Source organism: Podarcis gaigeae (assembly GCF_964106915.1).
Source record: "Podarcis gaigeae genome assembly, chromosome: 4".
Classification (NCBI taxonomy): domain Eukaryota; kingdom Metazoa; phylum Chordata; class Lepidosauria; order Squamata; family Lacertidae; genus Podarcis; species Podarcis gaigeae.
In genome coordinates, this window is record NC_139677.1 from 40,102,919 (window position 1) to 40,127,974 (window position 25,056).

At 42.6% G+C, this 25,056-nt stretch overlaps 1 protein-coding gene across 1 annotated transcript in view; it reads right to left on the reverse strand.

The window, feature by feature from the left end:
* MID1 (midline 1) overlaps positions 1-25,056 on the reverse strand; it is a 268,171-nt gene that overhangs the window by 188,776 nt on the left and 54,339 nt on the right. The window contains exon 3 of the mRNA XM_083734368.1: positions 13,882-14,178. The gene's annotated coding sequence lies outside the window, so the exon portion shown is untranslated. The remainder of the gene's footprint in view (positions 1-13,881; positions 14,179-25,056) is intronic.

Sequence of the window (25,056 nt, forward strand, 5' to 3'; positions counted from 1 at the left end):
GCCAGCCCAAATATGTGCTTATACGAACCCTTTTACAGGATTGTCGTGTCAGTGTCAGCAACGTGCATTACTGTGTTCAAGGATGTCCACTACCAAATACATAGGCTTGGATCCTAAGACAGGTTGTGTTAGGGATGTTTGCAGAAGGAAAGTTTTCCGGGGGGCCACCAGGTGGCGCATTGGAAGATGGCCGACAATAACATCTCTCCGACCCACACGAGGTAATTAAGAGGCTGCTATGAGAAGTATGCAGCCATCCCGGCCCCCCCAAGGAGATGGGGGGGACTGCCTTGCCAGCTATGTCCATAATTCACCCCCAGATTCGAAAGAAGGGGGTGCGGACACTTGGCACAAGCCCTCGGGTGAAGTCGGCTCTTCCTGACGTTGTCTCCAATCAGCGGAGTGAATTATTGATTAAAGAGAGGATTGGTAAACATCGGAGAACTGAGGAAAGTTTTATGACGCAGTTTTAAATGGCGTCTCGCCAAGACAGGCTTGCCTAAGAAGGACGGGGGGGGGGGAGGTCCAGGGTCATTGGAATGTGAAGGATGATTGGAATATGATCTAGACCTGGCAGAGCCCTCTGAGATATGCTTGGCAAGCCTGGGAAAATTAACGGACAGACTGAGGGAAAGTTCTTTACAGAGGTGTGGAAATGGCATCTGTCCCTATGTGATATGATTTTTGGAGAGTGTAAAACCCACACAGAGGATGTTTGTTTTCAACCCGCTTGTGAAGATTATCAGAGATCGCAAAGAAAGGAATATATGATAACAAGATGAAGAAAGTAATAAAGAGACTATCGGGACAGAACTGGATAGAACTGTTTAATTAAAGCAGCAATATAAGTGATGCTTGGACCCCTGTATGGAGCTTGAAGTATGGGTACCCCAAACAAAATTTTAAAAATCTGGCTGTATAATTTGGAACTAATGTGATTTGGAAATAATGTGATTTGACTGGCCTGTTAATAAAAATTATATTTAAAAAAAGAAAGAAAGTTTTCCACTCCCTTCTCCCCACTTCAGCCCCCTGAAAAGCCTCTCTGGAAGGTCAAGCCCATCCTGAAAAATGCCACAGGAGGTCTTCTGGGGATGGCTGTGCTCTGAGAAGTCCAGATAAACTTATAAGAGTAACCCAAAAAGAAAATCAGTAACTGCAGTTTCCCTGGCGAATAGTTTGCACTTCACCGCCATTCAGCAACTTTGGGGAAGTGTCAAGTATATCCCACAGTACATTTTCAGGACAAGCTGGCCAACTTTCCACATGAACTGACCAGAGTTCATTGGCAGACAAATCAATGTGGGATAAGTCCCATGAAGGCAAAAAGTCTGAAAGCACCTGACGTAACAAATCAGCTTCTCAGATTTGATCTTGTGTGGGTTTGTTTCTGAAGGACAAAAAGAAAGTTCACATACAATGGAACTTTGCAACCGTCTTAACAAAGAAAGAGAAAACCTATTCACAAAGTTTGATCTAACTCAACTTCTAAAGTTACTGACTGACCTCAGAAATACTGACTCACAAATGTGAGGTAATGGAAAGTATAAAAAAAATTCAAATCAATCCCATTTCCTTTTTTCATGGTTCTCTGCTGCTATTTTTCGTCCTTCCCCCCACCTACCCTGATCTTGGTTCACTGACTAATTTTTATCCTGAATCATACAGACCACAACATTGGTCCCTAAAGCAAGTACATATAATGGATACCCTGCAAAGAATGGACATTGATCCACAAAACCACAGTAATTAATGACCACAGGGGACATGTCAAGTATAGATTTGTTGATTGTATCAAGTCAGTGCTTTATCCTAAGCCCCAAAACAAATTTGATTCATTGTTTTATTGTCACGCAGCCATCATCTCGCACATTCCAGGTATAGTCAGCAGACAATGCTTCTCTTCTCCATTCCCCTTCTTGTTTAAAGTTATATTTTATGGTGGATATGTGTTTTTGCATTGCACAAACTATTCATGGATGCATTTTCATATCCATACCTTTCAACCAAATTATATTTGACTAGTTCATTTTATCACCAGCATGAGGGTTTGAATCAGGTGCTTCCTAGTCTTTGTTTGGTATTAACACACTTTATATCAAGAGCGAATGAAGTATAAAGTCAAGAGAGAAAAGGGGGAATTCTTTCTGGCCACAAACATGGCTCCTTGGTGGCTGTTTAGTTCTAGCCTGGTTATAAGTGCTTCCAGGTTATAGCTGGCATTTTGCCTGGACTAAAGCATATCCTGGAAGTTGAAAAGTCTCTTTTTGTTAACCTTCCCACCCACCCATGGCTCTTCTTGCCACCTGCTTCCTTCCCAATCTTCCAACTTCCTTGTCTGCCTACTGCTTCCAATTTCCAGTTTTCTTCAGGCTTACTCCTCAGTTTTGACCTGGACCCGTTACTTACTCGAGACTGACCTTGTGCTACAGCTGACTTCCTAAATTCTGTTTTAATTCTCCTGTTGAGATGAGTTACAGAACTACTTACAAACTCCCATCTCAGCCTTGCCAGGTTTTTAGGATCAGCATGCCATATAATGAATAGTACTAATGTTTATCGTTATTATTTTTCAATAGATGCACAATTATTGCTAATATTATTTCCTCTGAACATTTCCATTATCGCTCTAAATGTATTATTTTCTTTGATGCAAGAAACAAGTCATCCACGAATCTGAATTAATACTCTCCTGTGTTATAGTTTAAAGCTAGAAGTAAAAATAACTATGGACAGATGGCAACACAGATCAAGAATAAATTCTTGGATTTTTCCAAAGGGGATTACGTAACCATCAAACTAGAGTGACTGCTATGTGAATCATGCCACAATTTATGGGCTGAAATAAAGGACAATTCAAACACTTGTTCTTAATTCATACAATGAAGATACCTCCCACATCTTGCCATTCCCCAAATTCACTGCAACAGATCTGTCAACACTCTCTCTTCAGTTGCTTCTGGAATGTAAAGACAGTGAGCACTACTGGGAAAATTTAAATGGAAAGCTAATCAATATCAGTATATAGATATTGTTAAGTAGAGCTTGATTTTCTGAGATTTGATTAAGCATCCATGCAGGAGGATACGCTACTTTGGGTTGAAAATTAAAACTAAGGAAGCTTACAGAAGGAAAGTTTCTCCACCACCTCCAGCTACCTGTGTCCCTCCAGGAGTGGGAGGGGCTATCTTGAACCATGTGGGATGGGATGTGGAGACCAACTAAATAAGCCACATCAATTCTGGGGACATTCTTTCTTTAGGCCAGCAGCCCCTCGCCATGCCCCATTATTCTTTGTTCAGCAGCCGCCGCCTATGTCCTGCAGAGTCATGGGGTGGCAGTTTCAAGGGTTTTCACAGTGGGAGAAGGGGGCAGGAAACGTAAGGAAATTGATTTTAAGATCCAAACATGTGACCCTTAATTGAAAAATTCTACTTTTAAACAAGGGAATTGACAAAATCTGGAAAAAAAAGTTGTTGTTTTCTGTTTTTGAAGTAAATATAAAAGTCTAGACAGAGTAAGGCTAGGCAGAGTAAGCAAAACTATATGGTTAAAATACTGGCAAACCTTTGACATATGTATAATGGGAATAGATATTGAAACGTAATAACACCGTTCTCTTGTATTCAAACTTAAAAGAAAAGTTTCTGAAAATAATGACCAGATGGCAAATCACCCTAGTCAATCTCAGGAAAATAATCAGCAGATATGACTCTATTTATTGGAAATGCAGGACACATGCTGATGCCCATTATTATCATTCATGATGGTTATGTCCCATAGCACATAATTTTTGCTTTCCATTTCAATTAAAGCGATCTCTAGCTTACATAACTCACTTTCTTTTAGCCTTTGCAATTAGATAGATAGATATGAGGTAGACATTTAATATTATATTAAGGTCAAGTAGCTAAGATTTGTGTGTGTGTGTGTGTGTGTGTGTGTGTATGCAAAGTGCTAGAAAAAAATTGAACTTCATGCAGAATTGAACATACATAAATGACCTCCATAACGGCAAAAGTGGCCAGTTACGTAAGAGGAAACTGCACACAATTTATCATCCTTCATTAGTTATTGGAACAGTAGGAATGTTGATATATAAAACAAGTTGCGTCCATTTAGAACCTTGCAGTGTGCATAGTTTATGCATGGAGAATTTTTTTAAAAAATCAACAAAACTGAGGCCCATTAAAGTGAATGGAGGGATAACTTTGATTGGACCTGTATTGTATCTCATATACACACCCACAGTTTTGGCATCATCCTCTGGACAGCTAGAATCTCTTATCCATACGAGATCTTAACAGACTGCTCCCAGCAAAGATGTGGAACTAAGGGATCAAAACTCCCTATAGAATCCCAGATGTTTTACCTAACCAGATGTCCATTGGGCCACAAAAATACAGATGTACCTTGGGTTAAGAACTTAATTCATTCTGGAGGTCCGTTCTTAACCTAAAACTGTTCTTAACCTGAGGTACTACTTTAGCTAATGGGGCCTCTCGCTGCTGCTGCGCCACCACCACGCGATTTCTGTTCTCATCCTGAAGCAAAGTTCTTAACCCGAGGTATTACTTCCGGGTTAGCAGAGTCTGTAACCTGAAGCGTCTGTAACCCGAGGTACCATTGTATCCTTTCTTCTGTCTCTTGACCAATGTTTGCAGCAAGTTCCTCCCAAAATTCTGTCTGCTGTGTGCTGGGAGTTAGTCTGGGAACACTACATCACCTCCAACACAACGGGGTTTACTTCCAGCCATCTTGCAGAGTTGGCAATGACTATGCAGTGCAGCTTCTGACAGTGAGAAGATATTCCATGAACAAAAGTCTTTTGCATCTAAGCTTGCATACACATATATGAATATATATATTCCACTTCCTTGATTTTGTTTATCCTTTCTCTGGTTAGGTCTGGGTTTTCTGAGGCCAATAATTATTTCTAAATAGATAATCACATGACTATCTGAACTCATGAAAGACATCACACACAATCAGCATCTTTCCCCCTGTATGTGTCTATTCATGTCATTGCTCCAGGGTAGCTATTTCACTCGATTTCTTAACATTTTATTTAGCAAACAAATCACACAGCCCAGTCAAATGCCACTGATTTACGTCATGTAGAAACAGATCTGAAGAAGCATAGGCAAAATAAGAGCAAACAGATGTTTGCAAACCAACCACTGTGCTAATGGAGGTAATATGGCAGCGTTTCAGAAGCAAAACATATTATATACTGAGTTGGCCAGCAGAGTTTTAAGCACAGCTGCATAACTCTGGCAAGAGACAGAACATTTCAAACTGCTATGTGGCATTATTCAATATCAAGTGAAAAAATTACAATTATCTGGTGCATAAATGGTGTCCTAGCAGAAAATCGAACCATGACATTATACCAGTGTTTCCCAACCGGTGTTCCGTGGCACACTAGTGTGCCGCGAGACGCTGCCTGGTGTGCCGTGGGAGGGAGGCGGGCGAGTCGGGCGGCGAGAGGCCGGGTGGCGGCGAGCACACACGGGGCGGCGAGCTCCCTCCCCCCCACATCCCATCGCCGCTCGCTTCGGCAGGCTGCCCCGTGCTCCGCGCTTGTGTCGGCTGCCCCGTGCTCCCCCCGAGAGCGCAAGGCTTGCGGGCGGCAGCTGGCAGCGTGGAGCACGGGGCGCCCTTCGGAGGACGCCACGTGTTCCGCGCTGGTGTCGGCCAGCCTTGCGCACCCGGGGGATCTCCCCCCAGGAGCGCAAGGCTTGCGGGCGGCAGCCGGCAGCACGGAGCAGGGGCGCCCTTCGGAGGCCGCCCCGTGCTCCTCGCTGGTGTTGGCCAGCCTTGCGCACCCGGGGGATCTCCCCCCAGGAGCGCAAGGCTTGTGGGTGGCAGCTGGCAGCACGGAGCACGGGGCGCCCTTCGGAGGACGCCCCGTGCTCCGCGCTTGTGTCGGCAAGCCTTGCGCACCGGGGGACCTCCCCCCAGAGAGCGCAAGGCTTGCGGGCGGCAGCTGGCAGCGCGGAGCACGTGGCGCCCTTCAGAGGACGCCCCGTGTTCCGCGCTGGTGTCGGCCAGCCTTGCGCACCCGGGGGATCTCCCCCCAGGAGCGCAAGGCTTGCGGGCGGCAGCTGGCAGCACAGAGCACGGGGCACCCTTCGGAGGCCGCCCCGTGCTCCTCGCTGGTGTTGGCCAGCCTTGCGCACCCGGGGGATCTCCCCCCAGGAGCGCAAGGCTTGTGGGTGGCAGCTGGCAGCACGGAGCACGGGGCGCCCTTCGGAGGACGCCCCGTGCTCCGCGCTTGTGTCGGCCAGCCTTGCGCACCCGGGGGATCTCCCCCCAGGAGCGCAAGGCTTGCGGGCGGCAGCTGGCAGCACGGAGCACGGGGCGCCCTTCGGAGGCCGCCCCATGCTCCTCGCTGGTGTTGGCCAGCCTTGCACACCCGGGGGATCTCCCCCCTGGAGCGCAAGGCTTGCGGGCGGCAGCTGGCAGCGCGGAGCACGGGGCGCCCTTCGGAGGACACCCCGTGCTCCGCGCTGGTGTTGGCCAGCCTTGCACACCCGGGGGATCTCCCCCCTGGAGCGCAAGGCTTGCGGGCGGCAGCTGGCAGCACGGAGCACGGGCCGCCCTTCGGAGGACGCCCCGTGCTCCGCGCTTGTGTCGGCAAGCCTTGCGCATCCGGGGGATCTCCCCCCGGGAGCGCAAAGCTTGCGGGCGGCAGCTGGCAGCGCGGAGCACGGGGCGCCCTTCGGAGGACACCCCGTGCTCCGCGCTGGTGTTGGCCAGCCTTGCGCACCTGGGGGGCGCGTGGGGCGCCCTGAAACAGAGGGTTCCCCATGCTGCGGACTGTAGTCTGCCGCCCGACGCGCGGGGCGCCCTGAAGCAGAGCGCCCCTCGCGCCAGGCAGACATGGGCCAGCCCCACAAGCTCGGTGGACAGCGGGGAGGCGCAGCACCGCCATCCCACTGTTCCCCGACCTGGTTTTTTTTGGGGGGGGAAATAAAGGAAAAATACGGTACTTACTATTTCATAATAAAGTAATTATAAAATACTTTCTTTGTGTTTATTTGATGCCTATTAACGAGAGTTACTTTATATATAGTCAATATAGCCACAGAGTTAATTTTTTAAACATTTTCTAATGGTGGTGTGCCTCGAGATTTTTTTCATGAAACAAGTGTGCCTTTGCCCAAAAAAGGTTGGGAAACACTGCATTATACAACGAGGAAGTAATTTCAAAGCAGCTACCTGCTACCTTGAAAAAGCATAAAGTGGGAAGTAGGGAAGATATGAGTACTGATTGCTATATCTTGCTACCACATTGTAAATCATGCCCCAGTGTTTGAAAAATGCTATTAAGTAGGGCAGCAATATGTTTGTCTACAAATATCAGCTTTTAGGTTGAATACAACCCTAGATTAGGAATGGGGAGGAAATTTGGTTCAGTTCCCCATTAAAAGTGAATAGACCTAATTCACACTTCCTAGAACAGTTTGAGAAGTGACACACTCATCCTTTGAAACCTGCATTTCTCCAAATTTTGCAATGCAGTTTTCCAACCAAGTAATGTGTACACGAAAGCATATACTTGGCATAAAGTGTGCACAGACACACATATATTAGTGAAGACAACATATAAAACGTATTATGGTATATCAGAGAAAACTGATTTGCAGAAATGAGTACAATATTATAGGCAAAATTTCACAGAAAAGTGTGTACAATAGGAGAAAACTGCACTAAAATGCTAATGTATTTTCATGAGGACCCTTTAAAAAAAGAATTCGTAAACTGGTGTGGAGAACTGAATTTAAGTTTGGACAAGATGGAAAACAGAGAAATGAGGTTTATGAGATTCACCCATCCCTACTCTAGATTTAATACCACTCTGTTTTACAGTCCTTCCTCCTGAGATTTCTTTTCCTGCACCCTGTAGCAAGAATAGTGTGCCTAACCAGAATTTTAAGTTCTATTGATTGCAAAAGGAGAGTTAAGCACATTCTACTGAAATCTATACAGTAGTTACCTCTGGTTTATGCCATCCATATGGGCATAACCTACCTTACAGGATAGTTGTGAGAATAAAGTGAAGTACACCATCCTTAGCTCAATGGAGGAAGGGTGTGGTACAAAAATAAACAAGAACCAAGGCATTGCCTTGCTGAATTATAGTAAAGTGACAAGTGCATAAAAGGGCAAAATTAGTACTAGCAGTGCTGAGAACAGATCAAGTCTCCAGCGTTGCTGTCTGAGCAGGATTGTGAACTGGAAGCACAGATCCCTACTTTGCAGAATGAGCAGGAGGTCCCCAGGGCTGGCTTACTAAATTTTGAAATGACAGAAGTGATTCCTGCATTGCAGGGGGTTGGACTAGATGACCCTTGGTGTCTTTTCCAACTCTAAGATTCTATGATTTTAAGTACAGTTGTACCTTGGAAGTCAAACAGAATCCGCTCCAGAAGTCTGTTCAACTTCCAAAACATTCAAAAAACCAAATTGTGGCTTCTGATTGGTTGCAGGAAGCTTCTGCTGCCAATCAGAAGCCGCGGAAGCCCCGTCGGTCGTTTGGGTTCCAAAAGAACGTTTGCAAACCAGAACAGTAACTTCCGGGTTTGTGGCATTCGGGAGCCAAAATGTCCGAGTTCCAGGGCGTTCGGGATCCAAGGTACGACTGTATTTCCATCTAAAAAGTGCCCCCTGCAATACTCATTCTGTTCAGAGTATAAAATTAACTAACTACAGCTTTCCCATAAAGAGCAATAGCTACAAAGTATAGAGGTTCACAGCCTGGCACATAAACAAAAAATCCCAACCAGTCATATGTTAAAGCTCAGTCTGTCATATCAAAGAGATTTTCTCTCCCTTCAGCCTTGCCTCATGTTTAGACAACTATAAAGACGGTGCCTCAAGTGCCTACATGAACTCAGGAGGTCTGTTGGGACATGGCACCAGAATGCTTCATTTTCTTTTTGCTAGGGCAGCTTTCAACAATAGCGCTGCATTTCATATTTCACAAAGATTAAGTCGGAAATCAGAGAACCAAATGCCTTGTGATCAGAAATCAATTTATAAAACTAGATTTTAATTCTGCTCCACAGATTATATTGCAAGTTAAAAGCTGCCTTTCTATCAGAACTATTCAAAAATATTAATGTTTTAGTACTTAGATGAATCTTATTTAAAAATATATATTACCCCAAGGCTTATGGAGGAAATCTATAGGGTTAGCACAGTTTAAGAAACTGCATTCCCATAATACTCTGTATTATGGCTAGTTGCCTTCCTCAGAATGAATATAATAATAATAATCTTGTGACCTTAATTCCTTCTGAGACAGATCAGTTTGTTATATTGTTTTTTTCTACAGCTACCGCTTTAGGCAAAGTGGTCAGGAAAATGCTGGTATTAAGGTACATTACAGTATCCGGTCTCCCTAAAGCACAACATAAAATATGGCTCTCTGTATGGGCCTGCATTATTTCTCATTAAAATCACAATTATCATCTTCATTTATCAATATTGTATGGATATTGCATGCCTTAAGTAAAGGTAAAGGGACCCCTGACCATTAGGTCCAGTCGTGGCCGACTCTGGGGTTGTGGCGCTCATCTCGCTTTATTGGCCAAGGGAGCCGGCGTACAGCTTCCGGGTCATGTGGCCAGCATGACTAAGCCGCTTCTGGAGAACCAGAGCAGCGAACGGAAGTGCCGTTTACCTTCCTGCCGGAGCGGTACCTATTTATCTACTTGCACTTTGACATGCTTTCAAACTGCTAGGTTGGCAGGAGCAGGGACCGAGCAACGGAGCTCACCCCGTCGTGGGGATTCGAACTGCCGACCTTCTGATCAGCAAGTCCTAGGCTCTGTGGTTTAACCCACAGCGCCACCCACGTCCCTATTGCATGCCTTAGATGCAAATATTTTGGCTTATAAGCAGTATACAAATTATTTTTTTTTAAATCATCTATTACTTTACCACCCAGGCTCCGCCCATCAGCTTGCCCCTGATAGGGCACATTCAAACTTCAGGAGGGCAACCAGTCAGGGAGGTGCCCCAATGGCCAGCTGCCATGGCAAAGTCATTTTCTCCCCCTGGGGGTGTGAGGGGCTGCCGCACTGGGCCACAACCTCTGCCCACCTCTGGACCAGGTAAGCAGCCATTCTCATACCCCTGGTCAGATATAGGTGTTTTCTTATGACTCTATAGTCTTAAACCCAGAGAACTGCAGCTAACAGTTAAAGGGACTCACAGGAATTTGCAAAAGAGGAAGCAACAAGTAATTCACACTTCATTGTTTCACCAGTACAGTAAGCTACAAGAGAGGAAGGCACACATTCCATGAAGGGAGATGCTCAAACTCCAGAGGTGGAAAAACTCAATCTTTCGCACATTATTGCAAAAAATGAGAAAGGAGAAAGTGTATCAGATCTTGCCATTTTGAACAACTCACAAAAGAGTGCAAAGTTTCTGTCCTATATAGATGTAGGAACTGGAGAAAATAACTATAGTTCAAAAAAACAACAACAACCCACTGAAATAATTACTGTTTTTTCAATCATCTTAATTTCTAGCACACTTAAGACACCTAGTGGCTAAACATTTGTCAGACATTGCACCAGAATGACCAAAGGTACTTCTAGATATGGCTCTGTACATAAATGGCAAGGCATTATTCCTACTATAATTTCATTAATATCCCACCTTCATTAAAATATATACAATAAATAAATTCTAAAGGATACCGCACGCAATAAAGCACATCTTAAAAATGAACTATAACAATAAAGCAACCGGTTTTGGCAAAGGCTGTTAAAATGAATAGCAACAGATACATAATGAAACTTCTCTCTAGATAAAATGATTTTTTCTGCCTGCTTAAAATCAGACAGCAAGAAGAGCCAAGAAATATTTCTACAGAAGCTATGCAAGGTTCCTGGATGCCACAACAGAAGGGGCTCTTTCCTGGCTACTTACTTGCTTTCCATAAGACCTAGTGCTACGCAAAGGAGTGCCCTTGTAGGGTAACTGAATTCCCACACAGGTACCTATGGAGGAATGCAATTGCTAGGATATTCTGGTCCCGAACTATTTCAGGTTTTAAAAGTGTGAGAGCAAGCACACTGACCTGAGCCTATAAGAAAACTAGTAATTGGTGAAGCTGAGAAAGCGCTGGTGTTATATGGCCTGAACAGGCAGCTTCCATCATTACCATCCCAGCTGTGTGCTAATTCAGCTGAAGCTTCCAGACAATTTTCAGAGGCAGCTCCACACAAGGCCCATTGAATCAAACTAAGACTAAGTCTGGGTTTTCTTTCAGGACAGGATACATTTTGAGTAGAAGATGATTTGTAAAAAACATCAGCTTGCGGCCGCTGACATTATAACTGAGCATCCAGGTCTTGGAAGTTAAGAAACCCCCATTTCCATCCTTGTTTCTTCAGGAGGAGTGCAGAAAAAGGCTGAATACCTCATTCAGAATCATCACAACCCTCAATCAACATTTGACCAGAGGTTTTTACAATTAAGCAGTATACAAATTCTGTTAAATATATGCAATGCTTGTCATGTCTGAATTACACTTCAGCTTGTTTACCAGTCCAAAGCCACCAGCAGACTCCATTGCAATTACAAACAATCCTGTGGACAGGGATGCTTGGAGTTGTAGTCCAATACATCTAGAGAACAACAGGTTTTCTACCATTGTTGTACTGAGACAAAGGGGTATACCTAACACTGTTCACGCAGCACACCTAATTTTTGCCACTCCACCTAGCTACTGTAGCCTTCTGTGCTATGTTCTAGAGCAGGAGTCAGCAACCTTTTTCAGCCATGGGGGGCCGGACTATATTTTTTTTTTGGGGGGGGGGGAATGAACAAATTCCTATGTCCCACAAATAACCTAGAGATGCATTTTAAATAAAAGCACACATTCTACTCATGATTCCTGGATGATTCTACTCATGATTCTACATACTGATTCCTGGACCATCCACGGGCCGAATTTAAAAGGCAATTGGGCCGTATCTGGCCCCTGGGCCTTAGGTTGCCTACCCCTGTTCTAGAGACTCTGCAACCCTCAGTAGGGTATCACCTTCCACAAATAGAACTGCTTTCCACTAACGCAAAGACATCATTGGATACAACCACGAGTGATTAGGGCATGTTGTGAGGTCATGCTCGTGTTTCCTGCAAAGCCAAGATCCTTAAGATGTTGAAGATCCTCCATTCCAGGTGAATATGTCCACGCTGGCTTCCAGTTAGTCTAACAAAGCATGATTTATCAACATTTCTCTTTAGCCACTAATACAAATTGGATTGTTTAATATGGGTTTGGATTATTTTATTGTATTTGGTGTCAATTTCATTGGAAAGGTATTTGCACTGTTGTGCACTGCCATGGAATCATTGATGAAGGATTGTATAAAAATGTCTTACATAAATAAAACGTTTTACATTAATCATTTTGGAGCACAATAAAAACCGACCCAGAAATGCTTGAAGTACATTTACAGTTAGGAAACTTCTAGTTCTCAGGTTCCAGATTTTTTACTGCAGACAAATTCCATTGTAATAAATGGCATTGTACAAACATAAAGAGGTTGAAATTAGAAACACATTACTGAGCATAGTTATTATATTTGGTGGTCAGCAATCCATCAGCTTTGCGTGTAATCCCAATATTACTTTCATATAATGCCCTAGACAAAAGTTTCATTTATTTTATTTGTGCAATGCCTATGAATGCACATCACTTGGAGGGGGGGGGCATTGACATAAATGATAGCCAGTCACAATTTCATTTCAATTCCAAAGACAACTAAGTCATACCGCTCCTCTGCAGAAACTCTTAAAAGAAAATACATTAATTCATTCATTCTGAATTGCAGCAGTTTATTAATGCTAGATAGATATATATTTATGAGTGTGACTTAGATTAATAAATACATTTAAGTTGCTTTTGTCCTTTATTCTGAATTTTTATTTTAAACTCCACAGATATCATGAAGCTCCCGGTTCTATTGCCTAGTTATTATATAGGCATTCATAGATAGAAAAATACTTAGTGGTAAGAAAGGGAACATTGTGACAACACTAATACTACCAACTGCTTAACAGATACTACTTTTCAGGAATATTAACACTGTATTTTCTTTTCTCAGCACTTCATGAAATCAAAGCCTACAATACAGGTAATGTGGTTCTTCAAGGCTTATAATTAATTCTTAGAGAGAAAGAAAAACTGTATCACACTATTAAAAGCTCTGCACCTGTTTTGGAATAGTTTTTTTGTATGCCACTTGGTGCTCTAGAATACGGCTGTTTCAAAAGAAAACAGTTTAAGAATCCCTTTCACTCACAACTCTCCAGACACATCAGTCACTCTACTGTGATGAAATAGTTGCTACTTGTTTTTTTCTGCATGCAAGTACTAGGAAATGCTGTGCAGCAGAAAAAGGACACCAATGCGTGTTCTCCAAGACTGGGATTTTTACTTTTCTCCAGATTTAAGGAAAATTCCCTTGGAATTCCAAACCGAAAGATGCAATGTGCAAATCATTGTTTTTGTCCGGCAATTTCACATCTTCCCCTCCTCCCCTCCCCCCACCCTTCAGATTCCACATCTAAGATAAGAAAGTTTGTTGTCTCTTTGGAAAAGAAAGTGCAGCATAATTAGAAGTGCATGGGGTGTCGGATAAGCCAGAACAACTGATTGCCCACACAGCTGGTGCTGAGCACAACCACTATAAACTGTCTGGAGATATTTATAACACACACACAAGCCATTCTAGGAGATTTTTTATTTTAAAAAAAATCAAAAATCACAGCTGTAAAGAACTAGACAATCTGATATTTCCCTCCTTTACTTTGAAAACAAAGATACTACACAAAGCTCAAATATCTTACCTCTTCCTCCATTATTCTTTTGTGCTAGTTGATTCTATTTTCCAGAAGTTCTGTTGTAAAAACTTGATAGGGGTTCTTGTGTGTGTGTTCCTGGTCTGTGTTGTTTCTCTTAGGACCAGCTGAACGGTTTTGTAGTCAGTTTGATTCAGGAAGCTGTGCTCTGTCCAGCCTACCAATCACTCCCACTTTGCAGGGTGTGGGCTGCCTGCTTACTTGTCTCTCTAGGCAGCTTAAACACCAGCCGGGCTGATTTAAGTCTAACAGGTTTCCTTATATACATAACTGTAAATTGCATTCCTGGAAGAAGACAGAGAAGAATAGGTAACTTAAAACTATTTTCAGTTAACTCAAGAAATGCCAAATGAGTTAATAAAATGCAATTTGCTTGGAAGCCACTACAAAATGGGTAAAACTTTGAAAGCGTGCCTTAGGGCGATGCATATTACTGCATTACATTAAACATTAGGGTAGACCCACTGAAATCAAGTAAGTCCATTGATTTCAATGGGTCTCCTTGATGAGTAAAACTACTATTGATTACCTACAGAAATTAAACAAATGTGCCCCTTTCAATAAATAGTTTTCAGTTAGTAGGGGAGATGACATTCTGAGATAAAGCAGCCGCTACAAAAAAAAGAATGCTCTTATAAAAAAAACCTTCAAAACTAATTTTCTTTTGGGTTATGTGTAATTAAACGCCCTTGTAAGTGTTAAGACCACACCCTGCACCACCTTCCCCCACTCCAATCCTTCCTCTGCTATTTTGGTCCGTCCCCCCCCCCCCAATTTTTAAACCTTGCTTTTTTAACTTACAGCCAACCAGAAGTCTGGCGTATGAACTGCAGCTACAATGTGTGGGTTTCAGCACATTGTATTACACCCTGAAGCACCTCAATGTAAAACTTTCTGCAAAAACTGAAGTCCACCATGATGTGTAGAGAAATTGCCCAATCCATGTAGGAAGCTATTGTTCATGAATATGTCAGGAGATTAATATTTCACCAGATGTAGCATTCAACCATTTAAAGTGCCTTCCATGCGACTGCTGTAGTGCTTGGGTAGACAAACTGAGGCCCTGGGGCCGGATCTGGCCCAATTGCCTTCTAAATCTGGCCCGTGGACAGTCTGGGAATAAGCGTGTTTTTACGTGAGTAGAATGTGTCCTTTTATTTAAAATGCTTCTCTGGGTTATTTGTGGGGCATAGGAATTTTTTTTGGTGTGTGTGTGTTTTCAAAATATAGTCCGGCCCCCCACAAGGTCCAAGGGACAGGGGACTGGCCCACTGCTGAAAAAGTTTGCTGACCCCTGCTGTAGTGTGTGCCCTACTCTTGTCCTCCATCTACCCCTTCTCCTCCCCCCTCCCCCCATGGATATTTGGGTGACTTAGATTAGTGAAAGATTGATTCAAATCTTGCCCCAGGCAAGTCCCTATCTGCAGGCTTCAGTTGTCCATCTGCTCTGTAGGAGAGAACAACAATTGTACACTCAAAGGAAACAGAATAGTGGGTGAAATGCTGGCAATGAGAGAACAGCTGGAGGAGGTATGTTGATGGAAACATCTTCGGGGGAAAGTTGAGAGTGCCCAGAGGTCAGCCTCTCTTTCTACTGCAGCATTAGCCCATGACTCAGGAGATGCACCAGTGACAGAGACATGTTCTGACATGTGGTGACCTAAAAGGACCAGCGAAGCCTCTCTGTGCAAAAGTTTCTCTCTTACTGACTCTGTTCTCTTCTCAAGTGGGAATATATCAAATCTCAATATCAACGCTTTATGATGTACTTCACCCAAACACACTATCTTTAGTACATTTTCATGGATGCTATACTTAGCTATCATTTCCTCTTCCTCAAAGATATTAATATTTGGCTTTCACGGCGCAGGAGGAGACAAGGCTAAGCTTCTGAAGTAACCCCCCCTAAAAATAAATAAATAATCAATGCCAGATATATATATATATATATATATATATATATATATATATATATGATGAAGGAAACAATAGAAGAGGAAGTTGAAGCTTGACCAGGGAATGCATTATCTGCACAAACACATTACTCTGCATTAAAGAAGAGTCAGTTTAGATTAGATAGAGAAAAGCTTCCTAATCAGAACAACAAGGCAGTGATGGAATACCATGCCAAAAGAAGCCACAGACAGAACGGAAATGCTAAGAGAAAGATTAGATAGTGCATTAAAAAAAAGGAGGCGGACACCAGATAAACCTTTGTTTTTTAACTTCATGCATGCACACACAGTCTTCTCAGTGTTCGTTCCTCATTGTTGTTAATTAAATGACGGGTCCAGTCCTAAAACCACATACTTCACTCTGTCAGAAGTCCTTAGTTAGAAGGTTCACTGAGTTAAATTTCTTTATAACATCTATCACATACAATAAACAAGTTCTCCCAAATGGGCTGGAACGTCTCTCAGATAATGTCACATTCAGAGATTTTATTTCTGCCACATCCCACCATCAAACAAGAATGTGGGAAACCTTAACAAATTAGCCCGTAGACTTATTTATTTATAGAATAAAAAATCCCCAGTCTTTCTGTCTATGAACTGGAGCAGAAAGGAGTCTGATTTCAGGCCATCTACAACTAGCATTTTTAGCTGTTACACACACACACACACACACACACACACACACAAATCAAATGCTTGTTTGATCAAGAAGGGTGGAAGGCATTGTTTCTGCACTCATTAATGGTGACGGGCAGACCAGACACATCCTGTCGACAATGGGTACTTGGGAGAATTAATTGATTTCAGGTATCCAGCAGATGCCCTGATTTAATTATTCTGAAGGCAACCCAACCTGAATCAGATGCAGTCTAGGCCCAGTTGTGTCCCCAATGATGTCATCTGAACTGTGAAATGGTCCAGTGCCTTCCCATCAAGTTTAGAGCCCTTCATCACCATCAATCACACACACACACACACACACACACACACACCCTTTTGCATTAGTTACCGGAGATGATGGGCATATGCAACATGCAACTGAACACCAGTGTACAAAGCCTTCTTTGTGTAATGGGAGCCTCCTCATTTCCCCACTTCTCATTACTTTCTGGAGGAAGGAACAATCCTTTCTGGTAATGCCAAGGCTGCAGGTTCAATCCCCGTATGGGGAAGCTTCAGGAGGCTGGACTAGATGATCCTCAAGGTCCTTTCCAACTCTGCAATTCTATGATTCCATGAGGTGGAGTTTGGGTATCCAGATCCATTTTGATCATGTGGCCTTGCCAAAACAAGTCCAAATGAACATAGAACACAACTACTTTAGAAAATGATCAAGAAAGTCTGAAACAATGAGCTACTTAAGAACATGACTCATTCCCAAAATATAATATTGTTCTTGAATCTTCCCACCACACTTCCCATCCTCTCTTGCAGCACCAGTGTGGCGCACCACACCCTATGAGAACCACTGAATTAGTAGGACAAGGATACAATGGTTATTCATCTATGGCAAGAAAGAAAGAAAGAAAGAAAGAAAGAAAGAAAGAAAGAGAACAAATCAGGCCAATCTATCCTCAGGCAACCTGTGTCCACTGCTCATCCCGTAGACTTAATCTCAATGTAAATGATCTGAACAGTACAAGTGATGTGCATAATACAGTTGCACAATTAAAGCCATCATAAAAACATTCTGTGACAGCATGCAAAGACAACATCTAATATCCAACATACCAAAACTATGTGAAAGACAGTGTTGTCTTGTAAGTCAAGCAATTAGCAGGATCAGGCAACACCAACAAGAAAACTTTCCTACCAGTTGCTGCGTGCATCATGCACATCAAATTTTATTGTTTGTCTTGTGACCAGAAGCAAAGCCGATCTCTACAACCCATAAGACAGTATTTTTGTTCAGTGTTGCCTTACTCTGTTATTATTAAATGGGCAAATAAAGCAATTTGTAACATAGGTGCCAACACACTGGGACCCTGGGTATTCGAGGACTCACAAAATTCCCCATGAAGGGGCCAGGCTCTCTCAAATTTCAGTTCCAGGCACCCACGGTCGTGGGGCCAAGTTGGCACTCCTGATTTGGAATAAGTTAGTTCTGAAAAGTACGATCCCATAAAATACGGTAAATCGCCACAGTTTCTCATGACTTTTCTTCAGCACCGTGTGATGGCGTGTGGGGTTCAGTTTTAGAAAGACTGCAAATAGGCAAGTCAACAACCTGCAGTTACAGGTCATAGAGCTTGCCCCCACTGGAATTATTTTTGTGGAGATCTATGCTTGAGTTGGTGGTAATCTTAAGTATAAAGGACTATACTTGAGCTTGCCAATAAACATGAAAGCACTACCGGTGGGAACTCAGTTCAAGAAACAGGGAACACTTCAGGCAGTCATATCTATTCCTACATAAAAGTTTCATTTCTAATCCCATTTTTTTAACACCTCCTTATTTCATGCACAAAAAGCGAAGGATTAAATAAAATTACTTCCTTTTAATCAGAGTAGATTGGGCTTCGTGACCTGAACAGGTTTATGCTTGTATGCAAACATTTTACTGTCAGCACCATATGCCTCAGGCTTTGAGCACAGACAATACCCATGGAAAGTTGGGTAAGCTATCCTGAGAAAATCTGAAGCAGAAACAAGGAAGGGTTAGTTTGATAGCAGAACTGACCTTAATAAAGCTAAGGGTACACACCCACCTCTTCCTTCCGCTACACATTTTGCTTTAACAGTAGAGGAAAGCAGAAAGCAGATCTTCACCAGTAAAGGAAAAAAAATTCCCTCAGGAAATTTAGAAATCCAAGTGTATACATGTATAGTTAACTATTCTAAAGCCTTAATCAGCAATACGTTATATTGGAGTGAATTTGAAGAAGAACAAAGGTTAGCACCACTGATTAATCCTTTAAAGTGGACTATTAGCAGGTCCCATGGTCACTGCAATATTCTCTCCAGACACTTGTCTTCCTTTGGGAGATACAACTGGAGGTCTTGATTTAGACTCTAGGGGAGTTCCAGATACTGCTCCTATCCCCAACAACAACTGAATCATAAGGAACCTTCTTTGAAATTAGGTAGTACGAAGATCAATGACTTTCAGAAACATAATCCAGAGCTGAATTTTAGTCTGTGTTTCCTATACTTTCAGCAGAGTATCCTGTTTAACTTTTGCCATGAAAAAAGAAGAATAAAAGACTGGTGATAGAACAAGCTATGATGTGTAATTATATGTTGTTCAAATGCTTCATGGTTTGTTCCCAAAGGATATTTGAGCTGCAATATTTTTTTTCTTGGTTTCCATGGGACGGACCTCAAATCCTAAAGAATCCTAGTCAAGATATATGTCATACTTGAGGCTTCTGATTATTTCCAGAAAGGGAAAAGGCAATTTCAACTTTTCAAGAACTGCAATCATATTTTCCATCAGAAGGGAAGATGGACTATAAAGAATAGGAGTTTGTTATTTGTGAACTTAATGGTCTGGCATACTGACTGGGGTGGAGTTTTAGTTTGTGAAAGGGCATGAAAAGGGATTTTGTTTGAAGCATTGGCCCTGAGTCTTCGTTTGGGTTTGAAAGGGATTTCCAACCTAGCTAAACTGGCTGTGTTAGAATGATGCAAACATATCATCTTGAGCTATCCAAATATATTTCACCCAACTGACCATAGCCCAACCACTGTTTTGGTCACCTCCAGATTGGATTAGTCCACTGTGCTCTATGTGAGGCTGCCCTTGAGACTGACCTGGAAGTTCCAGCCATTGCATAATGTGGCAGCTCAATCGTTTGCTGGTATGAATGGAACCACTGTAATTCATTGCCTCCAGTACCCATCCTGCTCAGTCAATTCTGGAGGATACAATGGCCAAGTTTCAAAAAACTGCTGTAAGAGTATAGCAGGGTCACACTCATCAGTCCCTCTCCTGATACAGGTTACTAATCAGGGAAGCCAAGGCCAATTCAGTCAATCAGCATCACCCACCATGACTTGCAGTTTGTACAACTTTCCACTTACTCCAGGCCTTCCACTGTCTTTGTATACATTCCAGACTCAATGTTAGTCACTTGAATCTGAATCCTCATAAGGCTTTAGTAACAATAGTTGACAAGTACAGAAATATACTATCATTTAAACATTAAAAAGAGTTTGAATCTCAGCATGCTTGCATATGTGAACGTTTCTAGAGTAATTGCCTAAAGTAGGACTAAGTTGCAATCACTTGGATCAAGGATCCCTGAAGACCAAGTATGCTTCAAAAATCCTTCAGCATAAGAAAGCTGGTTTTCTGTCTCTGTATCCCACAATTATAAGGCAAGAGTTCCACCCACCACATGCTTCCGTAGACACAGAGTTGTTCCATCTTCTTCTAAAAGAATACATTGGCTGGCTTCAGAAACAACTACTGGGTGGGGTGGATGTTGTCTTCCACTTGCCCAGGAATAGATGTCAGCTTTTTGGCTTGAAAACTTTCTCAGTATTTCCTCCAAGCATTTCTGCTTGAGGGCCTTCTAAATTCCACTTGGCCCAGTTTAGGGTTTGCTGTTTTGTGTCAATGCATCAGTGCAGTATACGTCAGCAGAGCAATGACTGAATGCAAAACGTTTCTCCTCGCAGACTTAGTTCACAGCTACATTAAATACCCTCCCCTGTTTCTTAGTTCATCAGCTTTTAAAACTATCTCTGTGACTTTCTCTCTGTCCTCTTCTCTCTTACTTCCAAACTTATTGAACCATAGCCCTAATTTGTAATGGCCCACTGGACCATGGGGGAAAATGTTTGTCCTACCAGTCCTAACTGCTGTCATCTATCTCTAGAACTATATAACACATGACTTCAAAATCTACACCTAAAAATCATGTTGCTTTCTCTTCCAGAATGAGACATAAAACTTTAAAGTTAGACTTGAGTTGCCTTGTGTGGTTACTGGATGAGCATTTGAAAACTCCTCTTTGATTAGCCTTTTCCTTCCCACATCTACCTCTGGTGAGTGAAGAAGGAAGTGGTGGTTGCGATCTTAGTAAACACCCACCCACAATGTCATTGGGAATGTGTGAATATACCTCTGGTTTATAACAAAATATTCTTCCATTCATGACATAGGACTGTAGAATTTATTCCTTTTTCTCTTTGCTCAAGCCTATGTACATTTAAGTAATTGTGATTTTTAAAAAATTGAATTTAGGTGAATTATTTGCCCACCCTTTTCCCAATTCTCTCTCTCTCTCATACACACATACACACTCATCGTATTGTGAATTCATATATGCACAATTTTTAAGTTCTTATATAATCTGACAACCCAAGAATTTTGTAGCTTATACAACATGCCACATATGAGCCTACTAAAATCTGACTAAAAGATGGGGGGGTGGGGAGAGGAAAGAATGTTAGTGGAAAGGAATGATATACATGCTTAATTTTCTGTGACATCTAAACAAGTGGATACAGAGCCGTGTGTGAATTTTACTTCTACATAGCACATTTTCTATTATTGAAAATGTATATTCTGATTTCCTTCCTTTTTTTCTCTCTTAAAAATAAACAGAGCACTTTTCCTTCCTGCAACTCTATTAAATTCCAGATACTTACCTCAACTCAGAACAATGAATGGAGAATTAAACAAAAGCATTAAGTGGGAAGGAAAGCAGTAAGAAAAGAAAGGCAGCTTTATAATTCAAGGAAAGGGAAAGTCTCAGGTTTCTTTCTTTGTTTTGAATGTGAGATTAATCACCTAAGGAATGAATGCATATGTTTAATTAGGAATATCACATTGTTGATTACCACCACAGAAAACCCAAACACCCTGACCTAGATTCTTTACAATGTACATCAGCATGAGGCTGCTGACTTTAGTGGAGGAGGCATGCAGATTTAGAAGTGTGTGTGTGTGTGTGTGTGTGTGTGTGTATCAGCCTTCCAGGTAAGTCAGCAAAGTTTTAAGTCCTTGCCATTATTGTTTATTGCAGCCTTGCAAAATTGAAGAGCTAATCTGCACTCTAATGTGACAAGAAGCCCTTATGGATTTATGCACGCAATGCATTTCCTGACTTTTCTAAGCACAGCCACAGCATTGGCATGAGTTAGCCATGCAACAATTCTTAGCCCTGTGATTTCTTACAAAAGAAAATGCACATAGTTTTCCCAGTTATGAAGCAAAATATGATTTCTTTCTATGTTTTTATAATGGCTCTGTGGCAGAGAGAAGATTGACAGGTGTAGGTATTCTCTTCACCTTGTTGGAGCCACCAAAAACAAAGAGTGCCAAATCGTTCTTCCTGACAATGCACAGCACAGACTAGTGGCGTTTCTCAGGTTAGTTCACACAAACAGTTTGTTTTCTTCATTGTAAAGAATATGCTGAAACTACAAACTACAACTAGTAATTTGGCCTGAAGCACCAGTCTCCTGAGGTTTTGTAGGTATTCAAACCTTTGGATCAAAGAAATGGAATGGAGTAAAGAGGCAAAGGTGAGGGAAAATGGCAGACTCCCCACACTCCTACATTCACTTGTAGTAACAACTCTTGAGCAGCCTAAAATACAGTACGTCTCTGGATCATGGTCCCATGTGTGAACAAGAAAATCTAGAAGTTACTTCATTGGGTTGTTGGAATCAGCGGCGGAGCAAGCCGACTGGGCGTCTGGGGTGGTGTGCATGCCCTGCGCTCAGGGGCAGGGCCAGCCAGCCACGGGGCAGGGCAAGCTGGGGCAGGATGCTCCATGGGGCCTCCAAGGAGTCTGCCTGCCTCATCCCACTCAGGCGCCCTACAGCTGAGGGGGAGGCGGCGGGCGGACTGTTTGGGCAGCACAGAGCCTGAGGGTGCCCAATCCGCCATCTCACTCCCAGGATAGATGTGTGGCTCAGGCGCACTGCAGGCCCCGCATTGAGTGCCTCCCACCCACCCCCAGTGGTGACACCCAGGGCAGTCCACCCCCACCGCACCCCCTTCCTCCGCCCCTGCTTGGAATGATGAAACTGCTTTGCACACTGGAAGGTAGTAAGGAAATTTATTGGGGGAGGTTATGCCCTCCTACCTGCTTAGGAAAGAAATAGCCTGGAGCTGAATCAAATAAGCAGAAGAAACTGCCTCATCAGTAAGGATGCTACACTGCCTAGAAGCTGGTCTCTAGGGTTTCAGACAGGCAGGTATTCCCAGTCCTACCTGGAGATGCCAGGGAGTGAACGTGGGACCTTCTGCATGCAAAGCAGATATCCTACCCGGGGCCAGCCCAACAAATTATGGCACCTGAGGAAGACCCCAAAATGGCACACACACCCCTCGACCAGGAAAGAAAGGGAAGAAATATTGATATCAGGATCTGCTGCCCTGGTGCACCTTGTCTCATGAGTGGGCCTGCCCTGATCCTACCACTGAGGGCCTTCCCTCAATTTGAGTACTTTCTCTTTTTAGGCTATTTAGGACCTGAACCGCATTTCTAGTATGCGTAGAACAGTATTTTGATTTTTCAGTCTGACACATACAACAAGCCAAGAAGCCACAGAAGCAAGACATACAATGCTTGAAAGGCTTAGTGGGAGCCTGCCACCAGGAGACATTTTGATGGCTGGGGAGACCTATCAGTGTCACTTGGGAGATGCCCTTTGCTGAGGTGAAAACGAACCATTAAAGAGGCACCACCACTTTAAAACTGCCTCCAAGGAAATAATGCTATATATAGTGACAGGAGAAGGAGAAAGCAGGAGAATTGTCTTACACAGAGACCGGAAGAAAACAGTCTGTTCCACAGTGACCTTGGGAGTAGCTACACTTCACTCAAATTCTATTGAAGTGGATGAGAGTATCGTTTGGTGCCTACTCAGTGTCCCAATACAAGTTCCCAGGAGACTCCTGCAAGAACAAAATGATGCTTAGGGATGAAACATCATGGCAAGGATGACTTGCCATCTTATGTGGCCAGTCTAGTTTTAACAAAAGCACACAGTATAATGCAATCCAAATAAAGAGCCCGGAAAAGCTATATGTAAAGAAAAAGAAATCAAGTGTAATGAAATTGTTGTGAGCATGAGAATACATCAGTTGTGCCAAAACAGAGCTCATAGTAACCCAGCAGTGTCTCTTCAAAATTAATGTCCCTTCTGCATGATTTATTATATTGTCAAAAGCTGCCAATATACAAAAAGGAAAGGAAAGGGCCAGGACTGTGATCCAAAGTAGATTATAAATGCTATTTTAATCCATGAAAAGATTTGACCTATCAATCTTGTGCATAAAGAACAAATTAAATTTCTTGGAGAGCACAGCTTAATGCGCCTTGCAGTTCTGAAAATGAGGGGAAACAGCGCATGAGGGAAAGCTTGCTCATGAGGAACATTTAACTAGTACATGCTTGTGGATATTATATGAATTGCTAAAGCAGTTTGTAATTAAACATACATACAAATAACTATCAACTGGCAAACTGCCTCTGACAGTTATGTTATATGGTCGAAGGTCTCATTATAGATTCTGGACACCATCCTCCTCAATGTCTCAGATGATATGAGGAAGCCGATGGAAGGTGCAGAACAGATGGAGAGACTGTATGCCCAACAGGTGTACGAAAGGCTTAGTTCCTTCAGAATTAATACAGTGGGGGGAGGGTGGAATGATACAAGCAGGGTAGTCTATTGCAGCAAAAATGGGCTGAAGTCCACTTCTTAAATGCATGAAATGTTATCCTTAATTAGTAGACATGCATGTACACAAACACAAACATGGTGGGGGATGGAGAGGAGTAAGGTCAGAAGGCAACATTTTTTAAAAAAGTGATTATAACAACAACAACAGCAACAACAAAAACAAAAACAACAACAATAATAAATTTTATTTATACCCCGCCCTCCCTAGCCAAGACCGGGCTCAGGGAGGCTAACACCAAATATAAAAACAATTGATTGAAATACAGCTTTAAAAACAAGATTAAAATACAACATTAAAACATTAAAATGCAGCCTCATTTCAGTTATAGTGACAATTGACAAAGTAGTGTTTGTATTATTCCCAACATCCCTGTAACAAGAATTATCATGTATAATGAGATTAAAACCCATGGTCTAGAGGTCTACATTGTATGCAATATTCTCCAAGTTGTTTTTTAATCCAAAAAAAGGCTGCAAAGGATGCTCCATTTTCTAGACTTCATATGACTGCCTCATTAGAATTTCTTAATATGTTGTCAGCAATATGCTTGCAACACAC